At 51.9% G+C, this 23,006-nt stretch overlaps 1 long non-coding RNA gene across 1 annotated transcript; it reads left to right on the top strand.

Moving 5' to 3' along the window:
- Positions 1-6,166: 6,166 nt before the first annotated feature.
- Gm30603 lies at positions 6,167-13,662 on the top strand. Its single transcript, XR_377167.2, has 3 exons — positions 6,167-6,288; positions 10,246-10,410; positions 13,326-13,662. It is a non-coding gene; the product is annotated as a predicted gene, 30603 (long non-coding RNA).
- The last annotated feature ends 9,344 nt before the right edge of the window (positions 13,663-23,006 follow it).

Here is a 23,006-nt window from a genome sequence, read left to right as displayed (position 1 = left end):
CCAAAGCAGCCCACACCCACCACCTCTTGGAGCTGGCAGTCTGGGAACCAGCCCTCCCTTAGCAGGGCAGTGGAAGCCAGGGAGGTTGGGCATGGTGGTGCACACCTGTAATCCCAACACTTAAAAGGCAGAGGCAGGAGAATCAGAAAAACATGGCCAGCCTCAGCTACATGAAATCCTGTTTCAAAAAAACCAAAAGTAGGGGACATAGCTCAGTTGGCAAAGTGTTTACTGTGCAATGTCCAGCCGCCACATAAAAGGCCAGGCATGATGGTGTGTGCTTATAATCGTAGCACTGAGGAGTTAGAGACAAGCAGCTTCCCGGGGCTCACTGGCAGCTACCCTTGCTTACCCGTTGAGTTGATTCAGTCCAGTGAGAGGCCCTGTCTCAAAACAAAACCAAACCAAACAAAAGCAAAATCTGAGGTTGAGACCTTTGGTCTCTACTGGCACACATGTGTACCTGTGTGCCATACACACATACATACACACATACACACATGCATACACATACACACATGCCCAAGGATAAATGTATCCCTAAAGCCACTGCAAGGCAGTACAATGAGGTAGGGCTGGGATTTTTTTTTTTTTTTTTTTTTTTTTTTTAAATCTGGTACACATACAGCAGAGACGGGGCTCAATCAAAATGGCCCGGTGAGGCTCAGTACAGAAGGTTCTGTCACTCCTGGCAGAAGGGGGAAGGGAAGGGGTTGGCTAGAAGTTCAGTACAGCCAGCTCCAGTGGGGAGAGGGGGAGGGCAGAGGCAAAAGCATGGAGGAATACAAGGGTAGAATTAACACAGCAGCTGATTCCCATCAACTGGGGTGGGCACTACCCGAGAACAGATTCGACAGACTCCAGCTGCAAGAGACAGCCGCCCCATGCAGATCCACCCATCTGCCCGCTCTGCCCGCTCCTCCCAGTACCCCTCACCACTGCCACATTCTGTGTGGTCCTGGGCCAGTTCCCGACTCTCTGTAGGCTGAGGGCTTCACTCTACTCTGTAATAGGGACGGCGCTGGCGCCTTCCGTCCTGGCGCTTTGCAGGCACAGTTCGATGGACCCAGTTGCTTGATTGATCCTGGACCCCAGTGTGGGTTAGAGTCTGGTTCCTTTGACCAAGTGGCTGGGCAAAACTTCAGGGGGCACTCTGGTTTGGGGTATCCTGATAAGCCCTAAATGGTTCCCCTTTCCCAGCCCTTGTAACCCCTCCTCTTGGTATTTACTTACTTACTTACTTGGTAAACAAGAACAGCCTGTTCATCTCCCACCCTCCCTGGAGGCGGGTAACATTTCACTTCTCATCCAGATCTGCCACAAAGCAGGGTTCAAGGGTCATGCTGCACAGGGGGTAGAGGATGGACAGACAGACTGTAGGTGCGTGAATGGGGTGGCTAGATGGGTGGGAGGGTGAGTGGATGTGTGAATAGATGAATGAGCAATTAGGTGATGGGGAATGGATGGAGTGGGGGTGTGTGAATGGAATGTGTGGGAGGTGGATGGATGGGATGGGTGGGTAGGTAAAGTGGATAATGGACAAATGCATGGATGGGTAGTCTGCTGCATGGGAGGATGTGTAGATGATGTGGGTGGGTGGGGGGACAGATGGGATGTTGGATGGATGCATGGATGGATACATGAATGGATGGATAAATGGATAGATGCATGGAAGGAAGCTTGGATGGGTGAATGAGTTAGAGGTTGTGTAAACAGTACGGTAGATGGGTGAGAGGATGGAGGGACATATGGGATGTCAAATGGATGGTTTCATAGATGGGTAGATGCATGGATGGATGCATAGATAGATGAATGGTAAGAGGATGTGTAAACAACAGATGGAAGCCGGGCAGTGGTGGCACACACCTTTAATCCCAGCACTTGAGAGGCAGAGGCAAGTGAATTTCTGAGTTCGTGGCCAGCCTAGTCTGCAGAGTGAGTTCCAGAACAGCCAGGGCTACACAGAGAAACCCTGTCTTGAAAAACCAAAACCAACCAAACAAACAGTGGATGGCTAGACACTAGAAAGGATATATGGATATCTGTGAAGGTGCCACATGTCAGTGCTATGAGAGCAGAAACCATCAAGGCTGAGCCCATGCCTAAAGCAGAGCCTGGTGTCTACTGTAGGAGTAATGGTTAGGTATCAGGTGTCAGGGGGCAGAGCACACATGAACACATGCACACATGCACACATGCGAAGGGGTAAGGACTCAGTCTGCTGCCCCTTGTCCTCCAAGGACAAGGTCTTGGGAATAAGAAGGTGTGTCAGGGACACCTACTGACTTCTGAGCTGGCCCAGGACACAAATCTCAAGGAGGAAGTTGGGGACCAATACTAGGTTTCACGAACTCTTCGCAGGGAGCAGTATCACAGGTATTGCACAGGAGTTCAAGGGTCTGCACAGCATGGGGAGAACTCAACTGCCCGGGAGCCAAAAGCATCCCTGCCTAAGCAGCTGACTGAAAGCCCTATGACCATAGAGGGCAGCTGGACTGCATGGAGGGGTGAAGGGCTGGCTTAATGTGATTTGCGATACCCAGTGACAGAGTTCAACCACCACCCAGATCCACTCCCCAACATCCTGCAGAGGCCAGACACCCTCCAGGGAGACGCCAGAGCCACCACAACCCAGCCAGCCTTTGTTTCTTCAAGAATGGCTAGCTTGTGCAGTTGCAGCAGGCAGGCAGGGGTGAGCCCAGTGGTTCTGGAGCCTCCTGGTCGTGACCCCATGCCAAGGCGGTGGAATAGGATCCCAGAGACAGTGGGAGGAGGCTCTGGCCTGGATAGTCAGAGTCTCAAATAGGACTCTGCTTACTGAATGATGGAGTCTCTCCCTGTAAGCTCTTCCTCAGGAACGTGATCTGATGCTTCTCCTTCTTTGTTTTATTTGTATATTACTTAGTAGTACTAAATAATAGGAGTTGAATTTAAACCCTCAATATGCTAAGTAGATATTCTACCACTGAGCCACACCCCCAGCCCCTCCCTGGGGGATTCTAGGCAGGGGCTCTACCACTGAGCCATACTTCCAGCTCTCTTATGACTTTTTTTTTTTTAAAGATTTATTTATTTATTTATTATATGTAAGTACACTGTAGCTGTCTTCAGACACTCCAGAAGAGGGCGTCAGATCTTGTTACGGATGGTTGTGAGCCACCATGTGGTTGCTGGGATTTGAACTTCGGACCTTCGGAAGAGCAGTCGGGTGCTCTTACCCACTGAGCCATCTCACCAGCCCTCTTATGACTTTTATTTTGAGACAGAATCTCACTGTTTCCCGAACTGGCAATCCTCCTGCCTCCATCCCTCGAGTAACTGGGATGTCAGGTCTTTACCATGAGGCCAGCTTTCTTCACCTTCCTAAGGATGAAATAGAAATGGCATCTGAGATCATCCAGGCTGGTGTGGAAAGGGCTGGGGGGTGGGGGGCTCTGTACCAGAATGACAAGCACACCTCCAAAGAGACAAGCTATCAGCACAGCGTCAGAGAGTCAGTGATGGGCTCTGCTTACTTCTCACTTTCCTGTCTGCCTCACCCATGCTCCCTTCTGCTTCACCCATTCGTCCATCACAGTCCCTTACAAGCGCGCGTGGCGCGTGCGAGCGAGCGAGAGAGAGAGAGAGAGAGAGAGAGAGAGAGAGATCATCTGTGAATTCATGTGTAGAGGACAGTCATCTATATCAGGTATCTTTCTCTATCCCTCAGCCCCTTACTTTTTGAGGCAGGGTCTCTCACTAAACCTAGAGCTTACCGGTTGGGCTGCAGCGGCTGATCTGTGAGCTCCAGGGACCCACCTGTACGCCCTCCCCAGCCTCAGGATTGCAGGTGAGTCGCATGCCACGGGACCTGGCTAGGGGTCCGGGTTAAAGCTCTTATGCTTTCACAGCAGGTACTTTGTCCATGCCAACTCATTCGCTCCTATTAACTTAACTCAGATATCAGGTCTCCAGATGTACCCTAGGCTAGCCTAAAATTCGAAGCAATCCTTTTGCCTCAGATTTCCCGAGTGATGGGTTAGCCTCATCATGGGTATGAACGCACTGTTCTTGGCTTAATGTGGTGAATTAAAAAGAAAAATTGTTGTTTTTAGATCTCTTTACTTGTATACATGTATGTGCATGCCATGTATGTATGTGGAGATCAGAGGACAACTTGCAGGAGTTGGCTTTTCCTCCCGCCATGGTGGTCCCAGCGATCAAACTCAGGTCTTTAAGCTTGGCAGCAAGCACTTTAACCTGTTGAATCATCTTGTTGACCCATCATAGGGACTAGACACTTGGGGCAGGCAGAGGGGTCCTGTCCTGTCTGGAGAGGTTGTATGCTTAGACATGGGTGAAGGTAGCACCCAATGCAATAGAAACCAGGATGAGCTGGAGCCTAAAGTCCAGGGCCGTGATGCCACCTGGGAGGAGAGGACAGAGCCACAGCAGGCTTGCGAGCCCAGGGAAGGCACAGCAGATGAAGTAAATGCGGGATATGGCAAGTCCTTGTTAGTCAGTGTGCTCACCTGAGCCTCTAGGTCTGTGTCCTTGGAGCCTTAAGATGGAGAAAGCTGTAAGGGCTGGGAAACTGCCTAGACCAGCTTTTGTTGTCTTTCCTTGCTTCCTTAGGAGGGATTAATCAAAGGAAGAGTTTAGTCTTGCAGGAGGTGTAGGCACTGTTGGAGTTGGCATTGCCAGGTGGCTCAGGGATTCACCAAAACAGGAAACAGGAGGCCGCAGGGTGACAGAGACCAGCCGAGGCTAACATGGAAGGGAGGTGATCTTCTGAAGCTCCTCCCACTCCGTAGCCAGGGCTACCTTATTCCTTGCTGTCTGCAGGGCCCAGCCTATTGCCCGGTGGGTTTCATTCAAGGTGATTTGGGTCCTAGACATCTGACAATGAATGCCAACACACAGATTTGGTTATCACAATTGAGCAGAAATGTGTTGGGGCTGTAGCACTGTGGTAGAGCACCTGCCTAGAATCCCCCAGTGAGGGGCTGGGGGCGTGGCTCAGTGGTAGAGCCCCTGCCTATAACCCCCCCAATGAGGGGCTGGGGGCGTGGCTCAGTGGTAGAGCCCCTGCCTAGAATCCCCCAGTGAGGGGCTGGGGGCGTGGCTCAGTGGTAGAGCCCCTGCCTAGAATCCCTCAGCTCCCGGTCCCCTCTTCACAGGACCTCCTCACAGACCCTCCCCAGCATGGAAACCATCAGCACACACAGCTCAGGAGAAATAGGCGTATGCTGAGCACTGAGCAGAAGCCCGGGTGCTGATAAACTGGGCAAGTCATACAGGACGTGGGATCCCACAGAGTCTCACCCACAGTGAGGCTGCTGAGAAGCAGTGGGCCGCCTGGCAGGGGCTCTCCAGGGTGGCTTTCCTGCCATGCCTGGTTCCTCGTGAGCTGGGCATGTGCCTGACAGTGTAGCCCCAGGAGTTGCTTTCTCCGGCCTTCTAGCAGGAGGTCACTGGAGGGCAGAGGATGTAGCTGCAGTCAGGACATGTGGCCGCCAAGAGCGGAAGGATCGCACTGGGGGCTTCCGCAGGTAGTGGCCTTGATGGATTAGGGACGCTGGGACAGGAGCCAGACAGCTTGAGGGTCTAAACAAGAGCTTGAAGAGGACAAAAGTGACAGAGCCATCCCTCACCTATCCCTGGCACCCCCAGGGCTTCCAGGTGGAGCACGCTAAGGACCCGGTGATGGGAGGCGCCTGATGCAGCTGTTTGTGCAGTTAAAGGTTTAATCTCCAAAACAGGAAGGCGTGTATTGACACAAGCCACAGCCACAGACGGAACTGGGCCTCAGGCTTGCCAGGTTCAGCTCGTGGGCCCCCTCCTTCTGCGTGCAGGGACCTCCTCGGGGCCCCTGCCACCTTACACTGGTGTGCCCAGGTTCTGGTAGTGCCCCCCACATCCCACCTCAGGATTAAGTATCTCTCAGGCTTTTCAAACTCCAGAATGGGGCTGGGAGGTGGGGGTCTTGCGTGCATGAGGAGCAGGAATGTAGAGGCCCTCCCTCCCCCAGCCTCATTTTATAAATAAGGAAACCACAGAGGCTTAGAGAGGGAAGTGAGCTAACCTGGGTCATAACAGCATGAGTGGGGGGAACGTCTCAAACATACCTGGGTGTGGCTCTGTTTACACACACACACACACACACACACACACACACACACACACACACACACTATCTGCCTAGCAGAGGCCACTCACACACACACTATCTGCCTAGCAGAGGCTTGGATCCCAGAGAGTTCCCCTGTCTTCTGTCTGGTACACTTGGAGGGAAGATCGCCTGAGCTGGTATGTTGGCTTGGCAGCTGGCACTACACATACACACCAGAGGAAGCAGGTGAAGAGGCAAGGCGATGCCTTCCAATGCTGTGGGAGAGGGGAGGCCACCTCAGTGGTCATTGTAGACATTGTAGACATGTAGACATGTGGCAGAGAGGTCTGGCTCGGTAGATGTCTAATGCCCCTCACCTGTCCCTGGCAGATGTCTTGGTGCCCAGGAGTCTCTCGTTGGAGCTGAGGCTACTCCACTGTTAACTCATGCTTCTCTCTAGACCAGGCTTTCATGTCAGACCCATGGCCAGTGTCTCTCATTTCTTATTCTGAGCTGGAGTGCAGTGGGCTTTGGTGAACAAGGAAGGCTGACTCCAGGATCCTAGAGATGGGTTCTGGTCTGTCTCCCTCTTTGGGAAGCCATTGTGACTTCCCAGTTACATTTGCTGCCTAAAACCCCAGACTTGGCCACCTTATGTGTCCTCTGGAATCTTTCCACTCCACACTTCACCTCTACCAGGAAGGCTCCGCCTCGATGCTCAGTGTCCGTCTCCTGCAGGACTTCTGGGTTTGTCCTACTACTCCGTACACGCTCCTCTACCCCGTCCCCTCGCCAGCCCTACACACAGTCTAGTACCTGATAGTGGCAGCCACCCAAACACAGAGGAGGGTTTTCTGAATAGAATCCTTCCCTGCAGATGTTCAAGGTACCCAAGTGCTTTGGGGCTAAAGTCTCATTTCACAGACGGGAAGAGTGAGGCTGGAAAGGAGGGACCTGCCCAAGGATGCACACAGGAATTGCTGTGTCTCTTGGGACCGTGTTTGAAAGTGGCTGTGCATAGGTCTTACTGACTCCCCAGTACTCTACAGCATGATCTGTGGTGTAAGTCTAGACTTGGGGCTCACATTAGCCATCTTGGGACTATGTCACCTCCACGACCCGAAGGTCTTCTTCCAGACTGCCCAGCCTCAATGCTTTGTCACACTGGGCCACCCCTCCCTCCTGTCTCATCCAATATAACCCTTGCTGTTACTCTATCCCTGCGACCCAGTTTCCCTCCTTGTCTGTGCCTGGGGGCAGGAGACCCTGGGGGGACAGTGTCCCTCTTTGAGGCAGGTCCAATGGAGGATCAGGTGTCCCAGGTGGGGCAGGCAGGCGCGTCTGCCTGCTGGGGCAGGGACCATGGCTTTCAGGTCTTCAATAGCCCAAGATTAGGTTCCCTCCCGGGGGACCCCTGTTGTGTGGCGATTGTGATGGCCTGGGAACCAAGGCCTCCCAGTCAGACAGAGCCTGGCCTGCCTGCCCCTGGAGCCTAGACTTCAAACTGGGTCCCAGCATCCTCTGGGCTGTCTGGACGGTCAGGAGTGAAGCAACACCCACAGCTAGAGTGAGTACAGAGGAAGACGTGGACCCCAGGACTGCCACAGGTCTGTCTATTGCCCAGGGCCACTGCTTTTCAGAGAAGGAGTGGCCTCTTTGTGGTTTCACACGGTGTGGCTATACATCTCCTGTGTGACCTTGGCCAGTGTACAACCTACACAGTGGTGTAGAGAAGCCCTCACAGGGCTCAGTCCCGCTTCCCTGGCTCTGACACTCTTCAGCCTTTCTTGCTCTCTTTGTCAATGTCCTCACCCACCCACCCACCCACCCATCCATGCCTGCTTAGATAACAAGGCTATCTTTCCCACCCCAGCTGAAGGTAGACCAGCTTGTTGCCTCATGGAGTGCCCACTTGGCTTCTCTTGGTCACACATACACACACACACACACACACACAACTGGGACAAGTTAAATTTAAGTGTTGAGTATGGAACCTAGGGCTTTGCACTCTGCCACTGAGCCCCACCTCAGCCCCTCACTGGGGGATTCTAGGCAGGGGCTCTACCACTGAGCCACGCCCCCAGCCCCTCCCTGGGGGATTCTAGACAGGGGCTCTACCACTGAGCCACGCCCCCAGCCCCTCCCTGGGGGATTCTAGGCAGGGGCTCTACCTCTGAGCCACACCCCCCAGCCCCTCACTGAGGGATTCTAGGCAGGGGCTCTATCACTGAGCCACACCCCCAGCTCCTCCCTGGGGGATTCTAGGCAGGGGTTCTACCACTGAGCCATGCCCCCAGCCCCTCCCTGGGGGATTCTAGGCAGGGGCTCTACCACTGAGCCACGCCCCCAGCCCCTCCCTGGGGGATTCTAGACAGGTCCTCCACTACTGAGCTACGTTGTCCAAGCTCTGAATTGGGATAGTTATGGGAGCAGAAGGGAGCACTGATGTTAGCTACTCATGGGGATGCTGAGATCGTCATAGGAACCTGGAGATCATCACAATAGTGATGACAATAGTGGACTCTATTGGTTAGCACACATTCAGTGTGGAAGGCTGAGCGGGTGTCCGTTGAGTAGAGCTCCTCCTCCTGTGCTCATGCATGTGTATGTGAGCCCATTGTGGACAGGTTTTGCTGTGTGCAGGAGTGTGCCTGTCTCCTGTATGCACATACTCAAGCTGTCTGGGAAGCATGGAGACAGATCCTTTCCCCAGCCTAGCTAGAGATTCCAGAATAGAGCAAGAGTCCTCATTAGCCCAGTCTGTCCTGCAGTGGACCCATAGCTTGCCTGGACTAATAATGAGCTAAGACCTGAGCTTTGGCTTAACCCCGTGAAGTGGTCCGTCTCACCTGCAGAAGGTTGCAGCTTTTCCGTGTGATACCTAGTGGGCCCCCATAGTTCACACCCCTCCTCGGCACTAGAAGATAAGCTTGGAGCTGCCATAAAAGGTGTGTTCTAGCTGGATGGCTTTACCAAGAACTGATAGATTCTCTCCCAGTTCCCAAGGTTAAGGTGACAGCTCCCTCCGACTTCCTGAGGGGTCACCATCTGTCCCGGGACACCAAGTGTAGCCTGAGGGCTGCAGAAACATCATCCTGGACAGGAGATCCCAAGTGTAAAGGGCCCTGAAGTTGATCAAGAGCAGCAGTGGTTCTCAACTTGTGGGTCATGACCCCTGGGTGGGGGGGGGCACATATCAGATATTCTGCATATCGGATATTTATATGGTGATTCATAATAGTAGTAAATTTACAGTTACAAAGTAACCACAAAAACAGTTTGATAGTTGGGGGGCTCACCACAGTGTGAGGGTCTCAGCATTAGGAAGGTTGAGATCCACTGATGGAGAGCAAGGTCCTTCCCTCCGTTTCCAAGTTCCTCATGGAGGCTTTGCCAGGCTCTTATGGGGACCTCAGTGAAGGTCTCCTTCTGTTATAAAAAGGTGGTTTTTTTTTCTGTTTTGTTTTGTTTTTTTGCATTGATTATTGTGAATATGTGTGATAGTGTACTCTCATGGGACAACTGGCAGAAGTCGGCTTTCCACCATGTGGGTCCTGGAGTCCATGTTAGTCCTGGAGATTAGAATTTGGTAGTAAGGCTTGGTGGCTAGTGCCTTCAGTCAGTGATCCCCTTCTAGGGACAAGAGCTTCAGTTTCCTTTGGGATGCTGTTAGCCATCCAACTAAGAAAGACAGGACCTTAGCAGGACGGTGGTGGCACACACCTTTAGTCTCAGCCTCAAGAGGAAGAGGCAGATGGGTCTCTGTGATTTTGAGGCTAGCTTGATCTACAGGACAGCCAGGGTCACACAGAGAAACCCTGTCTCAAAACCAACAAAACAAACAAACAAACAACAACAACAAAAAAAAAAACAAGACAAAGGCAACAAGACAGGTTCTGAGAGGCCACCTCTTTCCTCAGTGCTAAGCTAGCTCTCCTGCCTCAGGGGTGACATCTTCTCCCATGAGAGACTGGGGCAGACAGCACCTCTCATGGTGCAGATTGGAGTACCAACTCTGAAGGCCTGCCTGTTCACCTGCAGTCCCACCCAGATGGCAGACAGACCAAATGTCCCTGCGCCCTGGTCATTCTGAGGACACTAGAGGCCAGCCTGATTTAAGAGACTAATATATGCATGGCCCTTCATTCTCAAAGCTGCTGAGGACTCTGCATGGCCTTCTCACATCCAGACCTCAAGTCCAGGCATGAAGGTTGAGCAGGGGGCCACTGGGAGTGTCCCAGCGGCTGGAAGGCACCTCCAGCTGCAGATTCATCGATGCTGGGCATAACCTGGTTAATCTCCCATCCCATCCATTCCAGGTATGTCCTCCCCTGCCTTGTTTATGTAGCACTGGGAATGGATCGCAGGGCTCTGTGCACACTAGGGGAGCACACAAGTAACTGAGACGCAGCCCCATTCAGTGTTCCTTGGCCAAGAGGTCTCAAGACCCTTGACCAGCAGATGTGGCTTGGGTAAGCTCGAGCCTCAGTTCACCCCACCACCTGCTGACCTGATTCTCCCGTGGTGGCTTTGTCTGGGGAAGCGGTGGGAACCAGCCTTTGCTTGGCCTCCCAGCCCCCAGGCTGTCGCCCCCTGGGAGGCCTGGTCAGCAAGCTCAGGTGTCTCACACAGCCGGTTCCTCTGCCTCTTGTCCAGGAGCCAGGGAAGGTCACTCCCCAGGGGCCACAGGCAGCTCTGGCCCCGCCTTCAAGGACAGTGGACAGGTGGGGTGGCCGTCTGGCGGCAGGTAAACCCAGCCAGACCTGATGCCATCTCTCAGTCCCTTGAGAGTAGAGGCCGCCCAGGTGTATCCACAGAAATATCCCCCAAGGCCCTTCCCACGACCCCTGTGCCCTCCCCACCCCCACGGCCACCATGCCTGCCAGAGTGAGTTCTCCCTGTCCTCTGTCACTCTCTTTGCCTTGTGCAACCAGGGTTATGACCCTATTTTGTGTAGTAAAGAAAAGACCCTCATTGTTAAGGGGATGAACCCCATACCCCTCAAGCTGTTCCTGCGGAATCCATGCCTGCCTTGGGTTTGATCCTGGATTCTAGTGCTCCAGTGAGGCCACCTCTTAGTCATATGCTTCTTGGGCTCATACTGCCACCAGTACAACAGGCTGGGGATGTGGCTCTGTCGATCGGGGGCTTGCCTAGCACACACAAAGCACTGGGGTTCAGCCCCGGGACCTCATAAACCAGATGTAAGTTAGGTTATGTAAACCTGTAAGTCTGGCCCTTGGGAGGTAGAGGCAGGAGGATCAGGAGTTCAAGGGATGCACCCTTGCCTAGATAGCAAACGAGAGGCCAGCACAGGCTACATGAGATTGCTGGCTTAAAAAACAAAAAACCAAAAACCCAATACTTATCTTTGATGGCTCTGTGATAGCTGACTTTAGGTGAGCAGGGCCATGCCTCAGCATCTTCTACTGTAAATGGAAATGTCAGGAGGGCACAGTGAGACTGAGGCCCACACACCACTGGGTGCAGGAATCAGCCACACCTGACATGTGACAGTCACTGCTGACTTACAGAACCTGTGGGCAAGAGCTCGAGGCCAGCCTTGTTCAACGTAACTGCGTCCCCTGGGCTGCCTTCTTCTCTAGAGGACCCCCAGTCAAGCCTATGTTCTGTGTGAGACGCCTGGGTCCAACCCAGCCAGGCCCCACGTGTCTGCTTTTATCCATAGCAATGATTTGAGCCAAGAAGCCAAAGCTCAGAAAAAGCAGACTCCCCATCCAGGGCTATACCGTCTTTGCTCCAGGGGCCACGGGCCACGGGGAGAAGCAGGAGGCGTAACTGAAGGTGGGGACTTCCAGATGCAACAGGCGGGAAGCTGTGTAGGCTCCCAAAGTGTGGGCCTGCTCTGACTCGCAGACTGGCTCTATTCTGTGCCCAGACGCCCACACACGCAGCAGATCCGTGGGCCCGGAGAGGCCTCTGCCTCATGGGAGGCTGCCTGGCTCCACCACATAGGAGGGGACCCAAGGGCAAAGGCTGTCTGTCCTCTGCCACCTATGAGAGGACACCCAAGAAAGCAATAACCCTCCCTCACTGGATATTCACCATTCATTCATCATTCACTGACTTGTGTTCATTTACTAACACCTACTTTTCCATCCATCCATCCATCCATCCATCCATCCATTCATTCATTCATTTACTTATTTACTTATTCACTGAATTGTGTTCATTCACTGATACCCACTCATCCATCCATCCATCCATCCTTCCATCCATCCATCCATGCATTTTGCAGACACCAGGGGGGTGGATCTCCCCGTGTAGCCTTGACTGAATCTATTGTCATCTCTGGATTGTGATGGCTCTCCTTTGTCAAGGGACCTTACCTCCATAGCTGGCTGGGGACATAGAGGAAATGCAGAATAGACAAGATGATAAGCCCCAACACAGTGACTTCCAGGTTGAATCTCCTTTGGTTTCCCTAGACAGTGCTGGAATCTTGCCCATGCCCACACGCTGCTGGGAGAAGCTCCTCTGTCTGCCTTCCCAGCTCCTTCTCAAGGAGGGCGGCCGATAGCCCCTTCCTATGTTTGTGCATGGAGGGGAGGGGCTGCGTCTGGGTCCCTGAGGCATCCTGTGAAACTGATCACTACTTCTCAGTCCCTTAGGAACCTGCCCAACCTGAACCCTCATCTTCTTTTTCATCTTCCTTTTTAAAATGTGCACATGCACAGATATGCACAGGCATACGAGAGAGAGCGAGAGCGAGCGAGCGAGCGAGCGAGAGAGAGAGAGAGAGAGAGAGAGAGAGAGAGAATGTATGTGCATGTATGTGGAGGCCAGAGGACAGCCTGAGGTGTCACCACAGGAATGCTCTTCACCTTTGAGATGCACTCATTAGACAAGAGCTGACTAGTAGGCTAACCTAGCCGGCCAATGAGCCCTAGGGAGCTTCCTGTGCCTACCTCCTCATTGTTGGGATGATAACTGGTCTATAAAAGATAATGATATTATGATTTGAAATGTTTATTTTTATGGTTATGTGGTGTTGGGGAGAGTATGTGCACGTGACTACGGTTGAGGCCCGAAGAGGACCTCAGATTCTCTGCCCCTGAGCTGAAACTGGAGTTCTAAGGTCTGTGAGTGCTAAGAACTGAACTTCGCTCCTCTGAAAGCGTAGATAGATGTACACTTGGCCGTTGAGCCACAGCTCCAGCCCTGGATGAAGATATTCTAAAGAGATACTTGTCCCTTTCTCTTTGACTATCAGGTTATTGAAATGACAGACCCCCAAGAAAACGGGATTCTCCCGGGAATTTCACACTAGGAGAAGAGAAGCCACAAGCCTAGGCCAGTCGGGGACAGGACACTTCTCCTGGGGAGAGCCTAGGACCTCGGTCGATCACCTGACAGGAGAGGCTGGACGGGACCACACCTTGACCTTGGCCTGCTGAGCTCTGCATAACTCTGGGCCTCTGGTGACTCCTCTGTCTCATTTCAGGACTCACATGGACTTGGGGTGGGGGGAGGGGGAGTCACACGAGCTCTGTCCATTTTCTCAATGTCGCTACATCGAGTAAACCTCCTTTCCCTGCTTTTTACTGTCAGTTTGGATGTTTTCATCGGCTTGTAGAGGATGGGTAGCTAAACCTGATTTGATGGGGGCTCAGGCTGTGACCCCAAGTCTAATAACAGGGACATAAACTCATTCTGTGACGCTCAGCCATTCTGCACAGGCTCTGGAAATGGAATTCGGGTCTTCTCATGCCAAGCCTTTACCAACTGAGCTACCTAACCTATGCCTAGTGTCCCCTCACGAAGGCACAGGGGTTGTGAACTGAATCACTGAGAGGCAAAAAGACAAGGATACCTCTCTCTGGCCAAAAGGCCATGCAAAGGTCCTGGGGTCACGAGTCAGGCTCTGACTATCTCTTGAGGATGTTCTGTCCCTTTCCATTGAGGTTCGCCTCTCAAAATCACCATGATAGTTCTCTACAAAGCCCTGCTACTCTATGCATCGACCTCAAACTCACAGAGTTCCAGGTGCTTCTGTCTCCCAGCTTCTGGGATTAAAGGGCTGGACCACCATGCCCGACTCACCATGACATCTCAAACAGTGATCGCAGCTGGGGTACAAAATGTCCTTATAGTGGTTTGAATATGCTTAGCCCATGGGAAGTGCTACTATTAGGAGGTGTGGCCTTTGTTGGAGGAAGTTTGTTACTGTATAGGTTGACTTTGAGGGTCCCTAGTGCTCAAGTTCTGCCCAATGGAGAAGAGTCAGTCTCCTGGCTGCCTTCTGATCAAGATGTAGAACTCTCATCTCCTTCTCCAGCACCGTGTCTGCCTGGGTGCTGCCATGTCTCCTGCCATGATGATAATGCACTGAACCTCTGAAGTTGTAAGCCAGCCCCAATTAACTGTTTGCCTTTATAAGGGTTGCCGTGGTCATTGTGTGTCTTCATAGCAATTAAATCCTAACTGAGGCAGTCTTTATGCCCATAGATCACTAGGACACCAGGAATATAAAACACGCAGGGGCCTCTTCTCATTGGAAGAATTACCTGTTTTCTGCCCAGAAGGCTGGGAGTGGGTTCTGTTAAAGGTCACAATATGGTGACCTATTTACTATCTGTGGAGGCAGACCTCATCCAAACCCTCCAGAATGATTATTCCAGACTCCCCCCTCCTTAGATCATTAGTCACCCTGAGGGGAGATGTCACATGTATGTTATGGCCTGCTGACCTCTATGCAGTCAGAGACCACACTAGATTCTAGACCTTCTAGCTATCGATCCCACTCATGGTCACATGCACGCTGTAAAGGAGTTTCTGTGTAAATCACCTTAAGCCTTACTGTGCACCCGGAAGTGGGATGATGGTTCCCCGGGAACTTTCCCCCAAACTGTGCTGTGTTTTAAATATGCTGACAATGCTGAGCGGTGGTGGTGCACGCCTTCAATCCCAGCAACTCAGGAGGCAGAAGCAAGTGGATCTCTGAGTTCCAGGCCCAGAGATCCTGGTCTACAGAGTGAGTTCCAGAACAAACAGAGCTACACAGAGAAACCCTGTCTCTAAAACAAGCAAACAAAGCTGACAACGAGGCCCCTGGAATTAGACTCCCTGAAGTCTGGTCCAGGCTCATGAAGTCCATCTCATCTCTTCATGGGTTCACTTCCCCAGCCGGATACCTGCTGGCTCTCCCTGAAGTGGCACCCAACCTGGGGCATACGACCCTCAGAGAAGGTAAGAAAAGTTTTAATTAAATAGAAATTATAGGGGTTAGAGAGACTAGGTCTTCTCACTGAAAAGGGGCCAGTGGAGACCTGAGGTGAGAGAGTGGGTTAACGTGAATCTTTTTCAATCCTTTGGACAAAACATTTTGTGCAATTATTGAAATGTTTGTTAAGACCCATCGAATCAAGATTTTTAGAGCATTATATTCTGCAACTTTGTACCCATAGGAACTAATATGAAGAAATAGCGTAGAAGGTCAAATATTTTAGAAAAAGAGAAAGGAAGAAAGGGGAAGGAGGGGGAAGAGAGATTGAGGAAGGAGAAAAAGGAGGATAGACAAGATAGAGAGGAGGCAGGAAAGAGAAAAGACAATGCTGCAGGCATATGGCCCAGATGGACAACTCAGGCTCTCCTGGGAAATTGAATCCCAAATGCAAAGGCTTTTGGTGGCCAGTGCAGAAGCAGAGGCTGAGCCACTGTGTTTCAGAAAGAAAGTCTGTGCTGCCCTGGCTCCTGCCTCCGTCCTCTGAGCCACCCCAGGGTCCTTCCTATAAGTCGCCCTTGGGTTTGGTGGGCAGAGTCCCTTCTGAGCCCTGAAAAATCAAACAAAACACCAAGCCCCAAACAAAGCAAGCCAGATGAAACCACTCCAAAAGAGTTTGGGAGGCGTGGTGTGGAGGAAGAAGGGCTTTGTGGTTTTAACTCTTTTCGTACCCAACATGGCTTGTAAAATTAAGCTTTTTGCTTATGTTTTTGACACAGAGTCTAGCTTTGTAACTCAGTCTGGCCCCAGCCTCACAAGTGCAGGCATTGCAGAGGGTGCCCCATCTCTGTCTCTCCTCTCTCTCTTTCTCCTCTCTCCCCAGCTTCTCTCTTTCTTTCTGACAGGGACTCATGCAGCTCAGGTTGGGAGTGAACTATTAAGCCAAAGATGACTTTGACTTCTGATCCTCCTGTCTCCACTTCCCATGTACTCCAATTCCAGGCATGACTCACCCTCCCTGACCCACTTGTTGTTGTTGTTGTTGTTTATTTTAAAACACAGGATCACAAGTAGGTTTAGCTGACTCAGAAATGTTTGGTTTTAAAATTCCTATTGAAGCAGCCGACTGGAGATTCATGGAAAACTGTTAATGAACCTTGGCTTATGATTTAGAGTAGAATTTCCAGCAATTTCTGAAGTGACCCTAAACATGCTTCTACCATCTTGTATGATATATTTATATAAAATGGCATTCTCAGCACTGACCAAAAAAAAAAAATCCATATTGATAAACTCTGAAAAATAAATATTTGGTTAACATTTTATATAAAAATAACAAGTATATATGTCCCACTAGTATACAAATTTGCTTTATTGTTGTGTGTGCATATGTGTGCAGTATATGGCATTGTGTGTATGGTCTTGTGTATGTGTGGGAGTTGTGGTACATGCACCTGTATGTTCATGTATGTGGAAGCCTAAGAAGGGTGATGTTTTAGTTTGGGTTTTATTGCTGTGAAGAGAGACCATGACCAAGGCAACTCTTATAAAGAAAACATTCAGTTGGGGCTGGCTTACAGTTTCAGAGGCTCAGTCCATCATCATGGTGGGAACATGGCAAAGTACAGACAGGCATGGTGCTAGAAGAGCTGAGAGTTCTACATCTTGATCAGAAGGCAGCCAGGAGGAGGGTCTGGATCACACTGGCCAGGACTGAGCATATATATATATATATATATATATATATATATATATATATATATACCTCAAAGCCCCGCCTCAACAGTGACACACTTCCTATAACAAGGCCACACCCCCTAAGGCCACACCTCCTAATAGTGCTGCTTTCCATAGGCCAAGCATATCCAAACCACCATAAGTGTAGAATATCTTTCTTCAGCTGCTCTCCTTATTCTTTTGTTTGTTTCTTGTTATGCAGCCTTGGCTGGCACAGAGATCCTCCTGACTCTGTCTACCGAGTGCAGTGGTCAAAGGTGTGTGCTGCCACCGACTGGCTTCCATCTTGATTTTTTTTGAGAGGAGCTCTCCGGTTGAACTTGGGGCTCATTGATTTGCCAGGACGACTGACCAATAAGCTTCAGGAGTCCCCCTGTCACTCGTGTACACCCTAAACACCAAGGCTGGGGTTATAAGCACACTCCACCATGGCTGCTTTTCAAATGGGTTCAGGGGATCTGAACTCATGTCCTCGTGCTTGTACGGCCAACATTTTACTGAGTCATCTCTTCCTCCCTTGTTCCTTAATAAACTGCAGGGTCCTGTGTATACCAAAGAATTGTTTTAAAGTAAATGTCTTTCTGATTTATGGTGAGCGTTTGGTTTGTGGACTTGTTTTTAATGTATGTAGCTATCTGAGATCATGTAAAGATGTCTCAAGCTTTGTAATTTGAGAAAGGAGTCAGTGTGGAAACCATTTGAGAAGCTGCGTTTCAGTGATGTACTGGTCTGGAATCCTAGATCCTGGGCCTCCATCTTCTGGGGGTGGAAGAGGAGGAGAGAGGGCAGATGTCTTTCATGCTCAGACTCATGGTTCTGAGGGAGATAGGGAGATAGAAAGTTGAGTTTCCCTGGAGAGGTCAAGCCAGTCTAGAGAGAGAGCTCGGCCTCCCCTTGGTGCCTCTGTCCATGGATCCCATCCTACAACACAGGGACCACACCCTCTAAGGACCTATTGCACCCTTGGTCTTGGACCTTCTGGCCCAGTGGAGTTGGTATTCTAGAGGGACTGTTGGCAAGTGACTCTGGAGGTCTCTAAAAGGTGGTGCTGACCTGCAAGCCCAGCAGGGACATCGTAGATCTAAGAATAGCCTGAGTTACATAATGACACCCTGTCACAAAAAAACAAGCAAACAAACAAACAACAAAAACTTAGAAAGGGGGCTGGCTGGGAGTTTAGCTCAGTGGGTGTAGTACTTGTCTGGCATACCCGAAGAGCAGAGGGCAGGCCAGAGAGATCAGGACTGAGGACTCTTCTCCACAATAGGAAAAACTGACCACCTGGCTGAGTCCAATTCCCGCCAAGCCACTGTAGTTCCCAGAGAACTGGAGGGCTAGGGACACAGGGACAATGCCAGGGACAAAGAGCTGGGGCCAGGGGCCCTGGGGGTTAGACTTATGGCCTCTCCTGACCTCAGCAGAGAAACTAGCCTTGTTGGGCACAGCCAAGTCACAGAGACCAGCCTGGGGGGGTGGGACCAGGGCAGTGAAAGGCCCAGAGAAAGGATTAGTCCAAGCCCAGAGGCCTGGCAGGTGCCATGGCAACCTGGAGCCCGAGCTGGGACAATAGGCCTGTGTTAACACCCTCTGTCTGCCTCTGTGGGGCTGGGGGCTTGTTAACCAGCTTAGCAGGCTGAGGGCGGCCATTCACATGGAAATATGGGCTTTGGAGCTGAGGGTGTGGGAGGTGACCGGGCAGGTGCAGGGACAGAGGGAAGAGTGAGTCTTACCTTCTTGCCTGGCCCACATTCCCACACTGCCCAGGGCTCAGCCATGTGTCCTGGGGGGTGGGAGTGGGTTGTTACTCTGTACGTGGACAGCGTGGGCAGCCCAGGCTTTATGGGACCCACAAAACATGGGATTGGTGAGGGTCCTGGGGAGGGCAGTGGGTGGGCTCTGGAGGTGAGAGACCTGTAAATGGAGATACTATAATGAGATGGACAATCTGTACTGCTACCCCAAAGCCAACCTTACCCTAAGGACTTTGAGGGTGTCCCTTCCTTCTCAGTTCTGTCGCCAGCCCCAGGCCCCGCTGTGCCTCTGGCTCCAGCCTCTGTCGACACAGGAGGCTGGCCTTGTAGCTTAGTTGCTCTCCTCTTCCACCCAGATGGCTCCCCTCCCCTCTGCCTCCTCACACCTGTTCCTTCTGCCCAGCCCCCATCTGGAACCCTCCCCCAGCCCAGCCCAGCCCAGCCCTGGTCCACCCTGCCTCACAGAAACCTTTCCCAAGCCCCCCCTACCCTCTAATGTAGTTCAGGCATTTGGTAGCATTTCTGATTTCTTTCAGATTTCCTATTCTACTCAGGCAGGTCTCTCCAAACTGCCATGTCAGGCCCTAGGCGTGTCTAGGGAGAACACTCACACAGGACTTACAAGAGGGACCAGTCCCTGACCATGTTGGGGGATGGCAACAGGTCAGGCCTCGAAGCCTCATTCTGAGGTTGCATGATGCTCACACCATCAGGGGAGGGACAGAGCCCCGAGGCTCCACTATGGCGCTGGGGAAAGCCCCTTGCAAACTGAGATGCCCTGGAATGCTTGGGCAGGCCAGAGTGACAGGGAAGGAGCCAAGCAGGTGTCTAAGCCTCTGTTGATGCAGGATTACAGCCATCTGGCTGCATCTCCGGGCAGTGTCCCTCCCTCCTGGCTCTGGGAAGCCACCAGGCAAGGCAGGGAGAGCTGCAGCAGTGGCAGGGTCAGTCTCAGTCTCTGCATGGAGAGAGCCGAGCATCTGAGGTGTGGAGAACCAGGGTGGCTCTGTAGTAGCCTCTGGGTTGGGACCTCTAGGTGGATGCTTCCCTTCGTGAGTTGGGGGAGGGGAGAGGCTCCCACGGGAGAAAAAGAAGCCCTGACAGTTTGTCCAGCAGGAAGCTGTGGTCATGGCCCTCTGCCAGAAGCTGTGTCCTTGTGGGGAAACTGAGGCTCAAGGGCAATGGTAGACTCGTGCCACTTAAAAATATTGTGCAGCCTGGTGTGGTGGCGCACGCCTTTAATCCCAGCACTCGGGAGGCAGAGGCAGGTGGATTTCTGAGTTCAAGGCCAGCCTGGTCTACAAAGTGAGTTCCAGGACAGCCAGGGCTATACAGAGAAACCCTGTCTCAAAAACAAACAAACAAACAAACAAACAAAAAATGTGCACAATGTGTGTGATGTGTGCTTAGCACATACATATAAAGATTCTCTCCGTCCATTACCTACTGAGACAGCCTCCTTCTTCCTTCCTCCCTTCCTTCCTTCCTTCCTTTCTTTTTTTTAATTTATTTTTTATTTTTTAATTTTTTTTAGACAGGATCTCATTTATTCCCTGTATTCCCATGGGGCCTTGGGCTCGACTCTGATCCTCTATCTCCATCTCCCAGTGTTGGGATTGCAGGCACGTTCAGCCACACATGTTTTTCTTGCAAATCTATGCCTCTGACAGAGACAAAAGCTGCCCCAGGACAGACAGACACCTGGGTTTTCCAAACCAGCTTTTAGGTCCCCAGCCCTGGAATCCTTCCTTGGGTACACATGGGCACACACACACAGACACCCCCCCCACACACACACACACAGAGCTATGTGCCAGCTTGTGAAACTGTTGGGGGACTAAAGACTTAGACCTAAGGTGAGAACTGTGTCTTTTAGGTTTTTGCAGGTGATGTAACCTGCTTTATACCTCAGGTTTCTACTCTCCCTTTGTCACCTTTTTTACTGGCAGCCAGCAGAGCAGGTCACTGCAAGGAGTCAGGGAACTTAGAAGATCTTAGGTCCCTGAGCCCCACCACACACACACACACACACACACACACACACACACACACACACACACACACACCCGCTCACATTTGTGTTGGGTCTCCTCCGAGCAGAGTGAGGCCCCAGCTGCACACAGCTGGCAGGAGGGAGGGGCACGCTGGAAACATGAGCAGGCTCTGCCCCCACCCCCAGGTCCCAAGGATGAGCTTAGGGCGCCATCAGAGACTCTGGCTGGGCTAGACACCTCCCCTTCTGTCCTCTGTCCCCCTCCTCAGCCTGCCATCTGCCCCTGTCTTTCCAGTGGAGGGGGAGGGGCTACCCACATTCCTCAGCATGGCCCCTCCCCACATCTGGTGCTTCCCTAGCGCCCTGCCTTCCCTACCTTGTCCAAGGATCACACTGGTCCAAAAAGAAGTGCTCTCCCTGCACACACACCACCTCTGGTAGGTCCCCAGAGTTCTCTTGAGGATGCCTTGAGAGGTCCTTTGAAAAAGTCCCTAAACCTGTTGGCCCCTTCCACGTTGGAACATTCAGGGACAGAGTGGAGAAGTCTGATTGGATACCCACCACATGTCTGACTAAAGTCTGTTCCCTACAGGGACGGAGGGACTAGGATGTCAGGGCAGGGGATGGATCAAATGAGCCCCGGACCCATCCTGACCCTGGGAGGTCTTCCGTGGATGGGTGAAAGGATGCCTCTTGTCCTTGATGATCCTATGTGGGAGTACAGTAGAATGTGGGATACCTAGAGTCTCCAGAGGAAACAGAGACAACCTAGGATGCCTGGCTTAGCCTCACTGATCCCCAAAGCCACTCTGAGCGTCAGAGAAGAGGGAATGCATGGAAACTGGCAGTAGCAGGGCTTAGAAGAGTGTACCAGCTCAGAGGATGTGTCTGCTTGCTGCACTGATCCTCTCTCACTCTCTCTCTCTCTCTCTCTCTCTCTCTCTCTCTCTCTCATTGCAGAATCTCAGGGAGAGTATGCACGTACCTTTAATACCAGCACTGAGGAGGATCTCTGAGTTGGAGGCCAGACTGGTCTACAGAACAAGTTCCAGGACAGTCAGGGCTACCCTTGTCTTACACACACACACAAACACACACACACACACACACACACACACACGAGAGAGAGAGAGAGAGAGAGAGAGAGAGAGAGAGAGAGAGAGAGAGAGAGAATATCTCATACTGTCATCAAGGCTAGTCTTGGCCTTAAAATCTGCATAGCCCAGGCTAGCCTAAGTCTTTGATCCTCTTGTCTAACTGTTTCTCTCCTCAAGGCTCTGCCATTTTTCTTAGCTCCTATATAGACCTGACAGCTGCATCCAAACTATCTGGTCACCAACCCAGCCAACACTGATTGAGCACCTGCTGTGTACTAGGCCCCATGCTATACACACAAGGGCAGTATAGCTCACAACTATCCCTCCCTCTCAGGAAGCATTCTGAGGGCTAGCCTCGAAGCCACAGGAAGTGTGAAAAGAAGGCCTGACTGCACTGGGGCAGAGTGTTTGCAGGGATGCTTGACAGATGAGGTATGCATATGCAAAGGTCCTGTGGTCCACAGAAGAGGCTAGGAAAGGAACCAGTGGGAAAGAGTGCTTGTTTTAGGGAGGCTGGGGTTGAGGGGGCAATACCACACCATGTGATGGCCTAACAGTTTCTACTGGAGTGTCCCCTTCTTGCTATGCCACCTAGGAGCTGATTTGGGGTAGGCTGCCAGTCAGTTGTGGCTAACCCAGGTCAAAAACAGTGTGTCTCTGGGGCTGGAGTACACACCAATGTCATCTATGCAGACCCACATTTAGGGACGCTCAGAGGTAGAGACCAGGGTAAGAAAAACAGCTTGCCTGTGACCCAGGGCTGCCTCTATTCCTTGCACCCCTCCCCTCCCCTCCCCCTCCCTAGATCCCCCCTCCACCTTCTCAGAACTCCCCCTTCCCCCAGCACACAACAGCCGCCAGGCGGGCCCTCTTTCCCCAGGGCGGGGTGGGGGCTCTTTCTCTAGCTCCACAGCAGAGCAGTTGCTTGAGACTAATTGAATTTTCCGCCTGGGAAGGGTCTGGGGAGTTCAGGGCGGAGCAGGCTGGGAAGAACTTGTTAACAGGGCCAGTGCCCTCCCTCAAGCCCTGCTCTACCCCCACTCCCCCTACCCCCCACTCCCATCCCCACCCCCACCCTGCCACTGTGGAATAGAGGCGGAATGTTAGGGAGGGGGCCTGGGAAAAATGGTCCAGCAGTTGCGGGGCGAACAGC

The sequence above is a fragment of the Mus musculus genome, chromosome 5 (genome assembly GCF_000001635.26).
Source record: "Mus musculus strain C57BL/6J chromosome 5, GRCm38.p6 C57BL/6J".
NCBI classification, from domain to species: Eukaryota; Metazoa; Chordata; class Mammalia; order Rodentia; family Muridae; genus Mus; species Mus musculus.
The sequence above is the reverse complement of the archived record's forward strand: the minus strand, read 5'-3'. Positions and strand labels throughout refer to the sequence as shown.